This window comes from Lycorma delicatula, chromosome 3 (assembly GCF_047948215.1).
Source record: "Lycorma delicatula isolate Av1 chromosome 3, ASM4794821v1, whole genome shotgun sequence".
Taxonomy (NCBI): Eukaryota; Metazoa; Arthropoda; class Insecta; order Hemiptera; family Fulgoridae; genus Lycorma; species Lycorma delicatula.
In genome coordinates this window covers 85,896,892-85,909,259 of record NC_134457.1, presented here as the reverse complement: position 1 = coordinate 85,909,259, position 12,368 = coordinate 85,896,892, and the positions used below count along the sequence as shown (strand labels likewise).

The 12,368-nt window shown below is 25.5% G+C and overlaps 1 protein-coding gene across 5 annotated transcripts in view; it reads left to right on the top strand.

The window, feature by feature from the left end:
• LOC142321764 (adipokinetic hormone/corazonin-related peptide receptor variant I-like) overlaps positions 1-12,368 on the top strand; it is a 737,321-nt gene that overhangs the window by 560,923 nt on the left and 164,030 nt on the right. The gene's annotated exons all lie outside the window — the stretch shown is intronic.

Sequence of the window (12,368 nt, the reverse complement as noted above, 5' to 3'; positions counted from 1 at the left end):
TGTTATGCATTGTACTATTTGATTATGCTATGATGTAATCTTACGACAACAATAAATGAAATATAACAGAATGAGATCATCATACGATACGGACAGTATGTAATATAAGTTACTAAGTGATAAGTTATTAAACTAGATTGACTTGCCGGTTTTCAGACTTGTTTCACTTTCGTTTCATTTTCGTAGAACTGTGTCGAAAAGAATTTTATACGAATAGTTGACCGCGTAAAAGACGAAAAGATACAGTCATATTTCTGCAAGAGTATCTAATTTTGTATAACTCGCGAGTATATGCTCAAGTGATATGGTTTTGCGTTTAGATAAAACGGTATCATTGGATGTGTACCAAAAAGGGTTATCGGAAATATAAGCCGGTTGATGAAGACATTATTTTCCTTTCGGGTTCAAGATTACTGTTTCTTAAAAATATATTCTTTATTTGCTGCTGGGAGATTCGCCTATCGTCAAGACAAATTCCGTGAACAAGAACTGAAAATAAGTCATTGAACTAGTGTGACTGATTTAAGTACATGCAAGAAATGTGTGCTGACAGTCAGATGACGATCGGCGGACCTGCTTCAACTGTGGAAATCGAGTAAGCAAGTATGTTTTCTTGTTTAAAAAAATCGAAATGGTAGAGTCCTACAAAGGGATAGTTTTCAGCTATTATATTGCAAGGAAAATTAATTTTCCTTGTAAGAGTACCAAATAGGAGTGAAAACATTGTTTTTTTTTACTGAGCAAAGAATAATACCAGGATTCATTATAATTTCTGATAAATGGCTGCCTGTAGGGGTATTCAAGATATTCATGAACAGTACATTCACCAGACTGTCAACCATGCGCATAAGTTTGTGGACCTCTAGTAGCTCATACGCAATCAATTGACAGCATGTGGAGGTGGCCAAGCAACAAAACAAAGTGAAGTGTGGCTCCAGTCTAGGGTGGAGTTTATGTCAGGCCAGCGATCCGAACATCATGATTTGTTTGAACAGACTCTCAAGATACATAACTGGCTGCTAGCCTACGCAGTAAAAATGACAAATTAATTTACTAATAATAATTAATTAATCTAATTATTTATAATTTTATTTAGTAATAAGGATTTTAATAATATAATACGATTTAGAAAATTTATTAATTTCACTTTCATGACATTTAACAGAGAAGAATTATTTCTTTTAATAAAATTAGATGTGCTTTAGATTAGTGTCTCAATGATCTTGTAAATAAGTAATTCAAATATATTTTGATCGTAAAAAATTTTTCCCTACTGCAATCTCAGTACATTACATGACTATGCACAATGAAATATGTACAATGAAATCAGGAGATATTTAATTAGTTATCTAGTAAACATTGCTTGTAAAGCACATAACATTTACATTGTTCGGTTCACATAGACGCTTAACATTGACCGGTAAATATCGGCTAGTTGACCGTGCTTTTGTCAATTGAAAATGTTGTGATTGTAATTAGTTACACGGATCTGTTAATTTGAAAAGCAATGTTAATTAGATTGGATATATTACGTGTTCTGGTTAAGCGAATCTTTTTGAAATAGTTTATGATTGATTATGTTGTATAATTTTATCACATATAACAGTTTTTATTAACAATTTATTTAAGATTATTATTGTTGTTGTTATTATTGTAATGTTATTTTCATTTTTTAAGTAAGTATTTGCAGTTTCAGTTTTTGTTTAGATCTTTAGTATTTAATAACCATAGAGTGGGGTAGAGTAAACAAGCAGAAATTATTGTAAAATAATGAATTACATGAATTAGTAGTATTTAACTTTAACCGTCGTATAGTTTTTGGTCGTTTTTATAATTTAATTACATGTTTTGATTTTATTATAAAACTGAATAAAGTTGATAATAATCTAAGATTAGAATCAGTTAATACAATTTTAATTAAGATCTTCATTGTTTTCTTAGATGTGTGTGTGTGTGTGTGTGTGTGTGTGTGTGTGTGTGTTTTGAGTTTTACAGTGCTCATTTATTTGTTGTCTCTATTATTCATCTAGAGGTCGTTAAGACGAAGAAGATATTTCCATTACAAAGGAAAGAAGAGAAAAGTAATTGAAAAAAGAGATAAATAATAGAAGAGAACTAAAAATAAAGAAAATCAGTCCAGTTTAACGTCGGTAACTAGAAAATAAATAAAAATTTTTAATCGCTCATATGAAATCTATAGTCGCACTACCCCTCCCTTTATATATTTATGAATAAATATAAAACAGAGACGGTTCTCATTTTTTCTAATGAACTAATTTGAACCTCCTTATCTACTTTCTTACGTAAATTAATGGGTTTCTTATAACTAAGAAAATTCCAAATAGAAACAATTCCAAATAGAAAATAACAAAACAATTAAAATGTAAAGATTTTAAATGTTTTTTTTTTTATATGAACCTATTTATGAACCTTTATATGAACTATTTAAATTTTATAAATATAACATTTTACTAAAGAATTCCGGACTGCAGAATTATTAAATAGTATCTTTACGGCAAAAAGTAAAAATATATAAAATGTTTAACATCGATTAAATAAAATTAATTTATGAATTATGAAATTCAAAGTTTTATTAGCTTATTCTCTATCGCACTAATATGCTTATTAAACTTTAAATTAAACGAAAATAAAATGACCAAATCCTTAACATCCTGCTACTTTTTCAATTCTTCTATTTTGTAATAAATATTAACTATACTGTGGGCCAACACATTAAAATTGACTTCATTTGACTGTTTGTCCGTACACCAACGAGCTGGTTAGTTTGGTTTACGCAGAAAAAAAGTTTTTGTGGAAATCTTCAGAACAAGAATTTCGGAAACATATTTTTGGAACCACATAATTCGACATAAATACGTAGCATACTAAACGAACAAAAAAGACATAGATTAAATATACTATTCGGTTGTATATTTAACGTGTTTAATCATATTTTTTTTAAATAGAGGGCAATTAAAAATAGTTCTGGTTAATAATCTATTAAAGAAGAAACTACTAGTTGCTCCAAAAGGACTTTGGAAGAAAAATTTTAATTAATCGTTTAATTTTTATTAATTTTAGTTACTTTTGTCGATGTTTTCATCATTATTTACAATAACTGATATATATATTATCAGTTAAATATATATATATATATATATATACTATAAATAGTATATGTATATATATACACACATTTACATCGTAATATATCATTACCACTTGATAATAATTAATTAAATCGTTTGATTTAGTGTAATTGTTTGATTTAGAGTAGTGTAAATAAACATACTATTAAAGCACTAAAAGTAATTAATCTCAAACTTGCTTAATATGGTAAAAATGTTATTTAATCTTAAATTAGATAAATAATGCTTATTTTTGAAGATTTATTTTAAAATTGTATACATACTAATAATTATAAATCAAAATAAAATCACCTACTGTTTAGGATTTTGATTTTAAGATGAAATAGGAACAGTACCTTTAATTTTTTTAGAAATTTTATATAATGATAATGTTTTTAAATCACTAATTAAATATTATATAATAATAAATAGGTTATATTTTAGATTTTTAATAATAATATAATTTTTTTTAAATTATAATCTACATTTTATAATTAAATAAAAAATTCAGATTTGGATAGCTTTTAAGTTAATTTATTTTTTTTATTTTTTTCCTTTATTTTTACCTCAGTTCAACGTTTAAATATGGATGTATGTTTTTTCCGTTCATATCTAAATACGAACATCAAAAAAAGTTTTTAAGAAAGTTTGTCGGAAATGAATGGGATTGTCATTTCTCTTTAAAAGAATAAAAGACTCAGTACTGTATTATTTAGTTTTGTAGAAGATTGCAGTAGTAAGATTGTAGACATTGCAGTAGTTCCTTAAAAATGCAATTTATCTTGTATTACATTGATTTAATCTTAAAAGAGAATTTTAATATAAAAGAATTCAATTACAAAAATATTTATTACGTCATTCATATTTCTTGTTAACTCTTATTGCATAAGCAATTTTTTCCACCTTTATACTTTAATACTTTAAGTTAGTCAAAAAATAATTTTTCAATTTTTAAATATCAGGAATCTCAAATAAATAATAAATTACATTTCCTGGTTGTGTATTATATTATAACCTTTAATGTTGAGTATAGTAGAGTAGTGAAGCAGGCGATCTAAGATAGCAGCTGTAAGAGCAAAAAATCTTGAGCAAGATTATTGTGCCAATGAAAAAAGCCGGCAAATCGTTGCTAAATTTCCCGGCCTGGAAGATTTTTTTTTAAATTCGTCATAGCGTTTTCATATATTACTATTATTTGACTTATTTAGGCAATATTTAAAGCATAATTGCGAAAAATATAAACTTACTTGAGTAAAACAATTTGGGACTAATTTAACTTCCCTAATCGAGTGACGTTTTTACACTAAAATTATGCAGTATAAAAAGTATAATTAAAAAAAAAAATCTTAGTTCTTAGTAAAAACATTTTTGGCCGCAGTTGACTCCTAGACCAAATTATGGTTTTATCATCAAAATTATACTTTACCTAGAGTATAATTGCTAAAAAGAAATATTAGATAAATAAAATAAAATATTTGAAAAAATATTTGGGCCCAATTTGACCTTAACCCGCTTGCTCGACAGCTACCGCACAATGTCATTGTTATTTTTAATAACAATCACATCTTGAAAAATAAAGTATCAAAATCATGAGATTTTTATAAATCTTTGAATTATTAAAAATTATTTAATTTTCATATTAAGTCTAGTCCTAAGGAAACCATTTCTTTTAAAAAATGTCACGTTTCATCTACATTAATACTAATTACAGTTGGGTTTTCATTATTGAAAGTTAATTTTTAACAAAAATTGGTATTTTACTTATTATTCAGCTCTTGTAATTTTTTTGTTTTTTATTTGGATGGCTTAAACATTTATTTGAATAATTATTTACTTCAATAAGTTAGTCTAATTTGCTGGAATGTTATTTAACAAGTCTAAAAAAATTAAAGATTACTAACTATAATTTAGTGCATTACTGTAATTACTTTTCTTGTTTGATGGGGGGGTCAAAAATTAGGCCAACACTTGGATATATATATATATATATATTTATTTATAAATCTAAATATGTGTTCTAAATTTCAACAGTTTTGGTCAACAATTTTTTGAGATATGAGGGAAAAACTATTTATAAATAACATTAAATATCATCCCAATCCTAAATCCAATTGACTTAGCCTGTTTTCATTGTACCAAAGCTCAATTTTTTACGATTACTACACAAAAAGTTACAAATTATAAATAACAAAAACTCTCCCTTCCACTTTGTTAATTTTGTCTAAAACTTAATGTCAATGCAGTATCAATTAAAATACAGACCCAACACACAAACATACATGGTATATACATGTTCCTTCAAATTCTATAATTTTTCTTTTTGTTTTTTGAACTAAATGGGTTGAAATATCGACATTTTTAAAAATCCCTACACCCAAAGGTCTGGTCAGTTGCTATAATCCCTTTGTAGTTATGCTAATACTTCTTTTGGAATCAAAAAAATCTATAGACGGGAAAGAAAAATGACATCCTCCATAGATTTTTTCTATTTATCATAAACTTAAAACCCCCTAACTTAAAAATTACTAAAATTTAACTAAGTTTAAAAATTCCTAAGTTTAAAATTTCTTAGTTAAAAATTTGTACGAAAAAATTTGTACGTTATAAATTTGTATTTGGCTTTATATCTCGAGAATTGTGTAATTGACATCCATAAAATTTAATTTAGTTATTTTCGTTTTAAGGGAATTTACTATTAATTGTTTTTTGTTTTTAATAAGGTGGTAGATATTACATCTTGAACGGGGGAGCTGGATTCCATGTAATTTTTTAGAATTATTTAATTTGAAAGAAAGAAGTGTATTGAAATAAAAACCGATTGAGTCCAAAGATGAAAAAGCAGAATGAAGCAAACAGTTTCAACGAACGAGTGAACGCATGCGCTCATAGTTTTCTGACATCTTTTCATTGTTTTGCGGTTACTTATCAATTGAATTAATTCCTTCTTTTATAAAGTATCTCGTTAGTTATTTTCATTAAATACAACGTGAATTTATCCTTTTGTTTTGTTTGTTGTTTTTGTTTTTTTAGTGGCTCGACTCCAGTACTTTCTTTCTTTAATTACAAAGCGAATTAATTATTCTTAAACAATGATTAATGAAATCCTTGATGAAAATTTAACGTACAATTGATAAAAATTAAAAAAAACGGTGTTTTATCTATTGAAAAATCCAAGGGAAAAAACCACTGCAGTCAAGTGGTTCTATATTAACACAATTGATGAATTAAATATATTAAAATCTGACGTCATCGAAGTTTCAAGAAAGAATAAAAAGAAATTTAAGCAGTTTTTTAAGTATGTAACGATATACTTTTAAAAATAAATTAATTAATAACTTTAAACTTTTCTGGCATTAGCATAGAGCATAAGAATTAGCATTTAATTCTTCCATCATTAATTATGTTGATAGTTATTATTAGGCCTACTCTTACGACCTAAATTAATTACTTATTTAAATTCAATTATTGATTTCATGGAAAATAATAATAAATTGTTTTATAATTTAAAATGAAACGCTTTTAAAAATTCAACTTATAGAAAAATTATATTAAAAAAAAAATCATTTTTAAAATGGTAAATCATTTTATGATCTGAATTTTAAGACTGTTCCCGAACTAATAAATACAGTTCTTGAAAAAAAGAAAAAATTATCTTAAAAAAATTTCAAGTGGGTGCGTTTGAAATTTAAAACTTAAAAGCCTTATCTGGTTTTAAGTATATCAACAAACCAGATAATAGAACTCTCATTTTTTTAAAGTTGTAATAATCTTCTTCTTCTTAAAACTAAAAAATGTTTCCAAACGTAATAACACAAAATTTAAGAAAAAATAAAAAATCAATACATTGAAAGACAGAAGTAATTATAAATAGTAAATTTTTAAGAATGGGAAATTTTATTAAAAAAAATGTTAATTTTATAAGAAATTTTTATTCTTTAAATTGTATTATTAATACTATTTTCTTGCTATGATACTGATTGTATTAATTTTAAATATTTTGATAAGTAAAGAAACAAACGTGAGTAATTTTTTATGAAGTTCAACTCCCTTCAATTACATCCAAAAAATCTTTTAATAGAATTAATTCTCTTATGTACCAGGTCCATAAATATCTTTAGTGTAGGTTAAAGCATAAGTGAGACTTAAAATCCTCCAACATATTTGCAACATATATATAAATTTAAAACAAAACACACACGCAGGCGCGTAAACAAAATAATCAACCAATACCCAGACACAAAAATAATAAATAATCCATAGACAGGAAAACAACAGAAGGTTCAAAAACTGTTTACGAAGACTTTTTTAAATTAAAAACTAACACTTGTCATTATTATTAAATATTTACTATACTTACGCATACTCCGGGCTAAAATATAATGTCATCTGTTGGGGCTTCCTCAAAAAATCAGAACGAGTTTCTAGATTCAATATCAGGCTGTTAAATCATTGTTTGACTCCAGTAAGTACGAATCATATAGACTTATATTTAGAAACTTTTAAATTTTTATTTATTCATGTGTCTATATTTACAAATGCGCATTCTTTGGTAAAAAGAGTAATCACTTAGTCTTTAAAAATAACAAAACTCCTTACCAAACCATAAAATAATGTTTTTTTCATGCCTTTTAATGTGTACATAAATACGTGCTCAAAATAATTTTCATTAGCCGCTTTCTAAAGTGTGAATTTTGTTTTAACATGTTTATACTGAATGTACCTTAACATTATTTCATGATTTTATATTTAAATAAATATTATGGATTTAAATCACACCTTTTTTTCTTGTAACTTATTTATTATATTTATCTTAATATATACTCGTGTATATATATATATATATATATACTTTTATTTATTTATTTTATACATTTATCTTAATGACATGATCTACATCTATTTATTTACATACTGCTCAGAGTAGAGTACAAACCAGTAAGAACTGATTAATAAATAAACTGCATTTTCTTAATTAGGATGTCTTTGCTACCTTTCCTTACAGAATTGCTCTGACTTTCATTTAGAAGTTTTCTACTACAATTCTGAAATTAATTTCTTATCCATTTGAAAAGTAGAAAAGTAATTAAATTTAGGCATCATTTTCTTGTTACGATATAAAACAATTTTCTTATGCCGTTATTTTCTATATAAAGTTTTTGATGGCCTTTTTTGTTTTTTCTCTAATCGAATGAAATCTTTTTTTCGATATTCCTTGAATTTTCCTTGTTATGAAATACGAAATTCTTCTGTCTTTAAGAATAAAGGAACAACAATTCAGTCGAATTCCCAAATAAATCGACCGATAAATATAATCGGATGATACAACGAAATGTTTAGGGATGAAAAGTACCTTAAAGTTTCAAAAACGATAGTCTGAGCAATCAAAGCAAAGTTTTTGAAAAAAGACATGATATTATTATGTAGATAAGGCTGGAAATCGTATTAACCCGACTAAACATCAACTTTGCTTTAGCTTATTCATTTTTAATCTAGTTATTAACAGTGAAAAGTTTATGGAAAAGTAAGCGAGTGATTTTCAGAAAAGTTTGAAATAACGGTTTGGGAACAACTTCTCTAATTATATTTCTACTCTAATTATTTTTTTACAATGTAATGAAACGATATGTAAAAATAATATTTTTAAATTATCATCAACTCAGTTAATTTAAATTCAAAACTGAATAAGTAAGTATTATTAGAATACTTAAAAATTAATTTTGAAGGATATTCCATACTATATTGAAATTGGTTACTGTATAACTATAATGACAAAAGTGTCCCAGTTTAATATTCAATTTTCCTCTATAAAAAAAAATCGAGAAATATTAGATCATTTTCTTTATATCCTGGTTCTTAAGCGTATTACTTTGATACTCTTTTAAGAGGATAAAAGATTGTTAATACCTACGTTAAATTTTTTACATGAAAGTAGTACCATAAAAAAAATGTTCTAAAAAAATAATCTTGCTTAATCCCAACCCACAATAAATATAATATACATAAATACTACATATTGTAATTTAGGTTGACTATTCATAAACGTTTAGCCAATCAGTAATAAACAAATCATTAAAAAATAAATAATAAAAGCAAAGCTGATTTTTTTTTTATACATATACATCGCTGAATTCTTTAAATTTCTACATTTAAAAATCCACAACAAACTGAAAACAAGAATATACAACTTACTGTCTTGATTTGAAGCTGATTTCAAGAACAATTTTTTTTTTAATTCTTTTTAATTCTAACATTTAATTTTTTATTTATTTTATTTTTTTGTTTATTTTATACGTTCTAAATGTATTTTTGTTTAAAGCATTATAAAAAAAGTCACCTATATGAAAAAATTGTTGTTAAAAGATACAATAATGAAATCATTTAATTAAAAAAATAAATATATTTTTTTTATGTATTTAAATTTATTCAGTTATAATTTATTCCAGTTCTAGAAAATCGTATATTTAGTCTACAACTAACTATAAGATGGTTGAAAGGAGATAAAATTGAGCTTTTAACAAACGTAAAAAACTATTAATTTTAGCAAAATATAAAATCATTTTAAAGCTTATAAAAGCTTTATCTCTTGATTTTCTTACGTTTTATTATAACGTTAAAAATCCAGTTATGATTTTTTTTCAGTTTTTATATATTTTTACTCCCTCCCTCGTGACGGATCTAAGAAAAAGGAAACGTTTTGGAGAAATTATATATGTGCGATTTGAATCTTCTTCCTTCATTTTTTTACTTATGAAGAAATTAATTTTTAAGAGACAGGACAACGCCGATGGATCGCCATGCATGGAAGCGTCTTGTTAGTGAAATCAGACAACCACAAAGCGTATGGGCGTAGGAGTCGATCCAATCCAAATGGTAGGTATCAAAAGAAGAAGAAGAAGAGGTTATAGGTTTAATAAAAAACGCTAAATATAATTTTCCAAATCATTATGAAAATTAACCTATGTCTCATCCACATCGTGACATTCAATTACAGAAGTCAACATTCATTTTGAATGTCGGCTTTCAGTTTTATTTCATCAGTACAAATATTTCTAGCATTATTTAAATTAGAACTATCACCATTATTACATCCAGCAACACCATCCTTTTTAATAGTTTCTAATGATCCTACAGAAGAAAAATGAACAGTGATATTTGTTTCTTAGGTATATCGATTGGACTTTATTGCGTAGTATTAAGATTGTTGTAGCGTAATGATTTATAGCCCGATATTGATATTCAGAATGTTTTTGGCCTATGTAAGAAAAAATAATAATAAAAATAATGTATTGCTCCACTCCAAAGACCAAAGGTTTTGGTTTTGACATCGTTTCTCAGAACCCCTTCTCTTATTTCCACCCGAATGCAGGATTCCTTCAATTTCTGAAAGCAAAAGAGCTTAACAGATTATTTTTATAATCCTTTTCCTAAATTTTCAATGTAAATCCATATTTCAAAGTCATATTGTGAAATATGAATAAAATTCTGTATATACGTTCAAACAGATATTAACAAAGAAAAAAAATTTAATATGAGAATATTTTGCTAGAAAATTTTTAATTTATTAACAAATTTTTATTTTTTAAATTAATTATATTTACGTAACTTAGGTATTTTTTATTAATTTACTTTTATTAGAAAAAATTTTAAGTATTTCATTATGGAAAAATTATATTTATTTAAACAGTATTGAAAACAACCGAATTTATCATCTGAATTATGAGCCAGTTTTCATTAACTCTAAGAAAAAATAACATTAGTAAAGAAAAACTTACAAACATCGAATATTACAGGAAAAAATCAAAATTTAATTATTTAACTTTGTTTAAATTTATATTAAAAATAATAATTTACTGAATAAAAACAATAATTTACTTAATTTTAAAAATAATAATTTTAATAAATAATAATAATTACATATTAGTTGATTTCATTGATCTTTATTTTAGGATCCCATGAAAACATTAATATACTCAAGATCAGTTAGTAACGAAAAACGCTAAGCTATTTTTATACCTATGAAATTATTCAAAATCAATCGGGGATATATATAAAATTGCAAAATGTTATAACAGAGTTATTGGTTCCTGTCTTCGAGCAGACATTCATTCCCTCAAACGGGAAACAATTCGAACAACTATTGTTAATTCATATTCAATGTAGTTATAAACAAAATTACTTTTATTACATATATAGATGTCTGCTAATAGAAATTATTTTTGATTTGAAGAATTTGTTCCCAAAGTTTTTCCAATTATATTAGGAAGAACTGTTTATATAAGTAATAAATATTAAACTTTGAGACGTAAAAAGTATTAATGCGCTTGTGTTTTGTGTGATGCTGCTATGTTTCTGTTGTATAGCTTGTGGTTCTATATTTTACAAAGTGAGTCAATATTATACAAACTGTGTACATCAGTTCACTGCTAAATTGCTACTGAAATGGTATCTGGTATGGAAGGTCACAGCCATTTTGATTCCTGCCCACAGGTCAGGATGCCAATTTTTTTTTAAATCATCAGGTTCTAATGACTTCCTGTCTAGTTAATTATTGGATCCTACAATTCGTATATTTATATTTTAATCCTCTTTTCAACTACTTTCATATAATTAACCAATTTTTTTAGTTTAAAAATATATTTCTTGTAATTTTGAAAAATCGTGTACACAGCTCGAATTTTTTTCTAATTGTATACACTCAGGACTATTTTTGTGAGATAAACCGTTTTAACAATTATTTTACGAAAATCGGTTCAGGTTTTACATGGACACACAAAACACATCACTTATAAAAGACACATAATCCTCCACTAGCATAGTAGTAGTAGGAAAAAATTTGTATTAAAAATCCTCAATCCTGAATTAAAATAGTGATCTAGTTTACAATACTTTGTTAGTATTATCAATAATTGTTCATCCGTCTGATTAACTTAATATAATTGACTAAAACGTTTTTCAGAGAAAGAATTGTATTTTTTTAAGAAAATTGCAACAGAATTTTATTTACCGCTCGTATGTTTCACAAATATACATGTATACACATAAACTGATCAACATATAGGTCAAGCAAATATCTTTTTTATTCGCTGAAATATATATATATATATTTTATAATAATAAAATGAACTTTAATATGAATTTAAAAAAAAAAGGGTTAATCAAACGAAAAGGTGATATCGGTTAAAATATATGTTAAATTCATGAATATTTTAAGCATTTGTAAATCGAAGACCAATCTGTCTA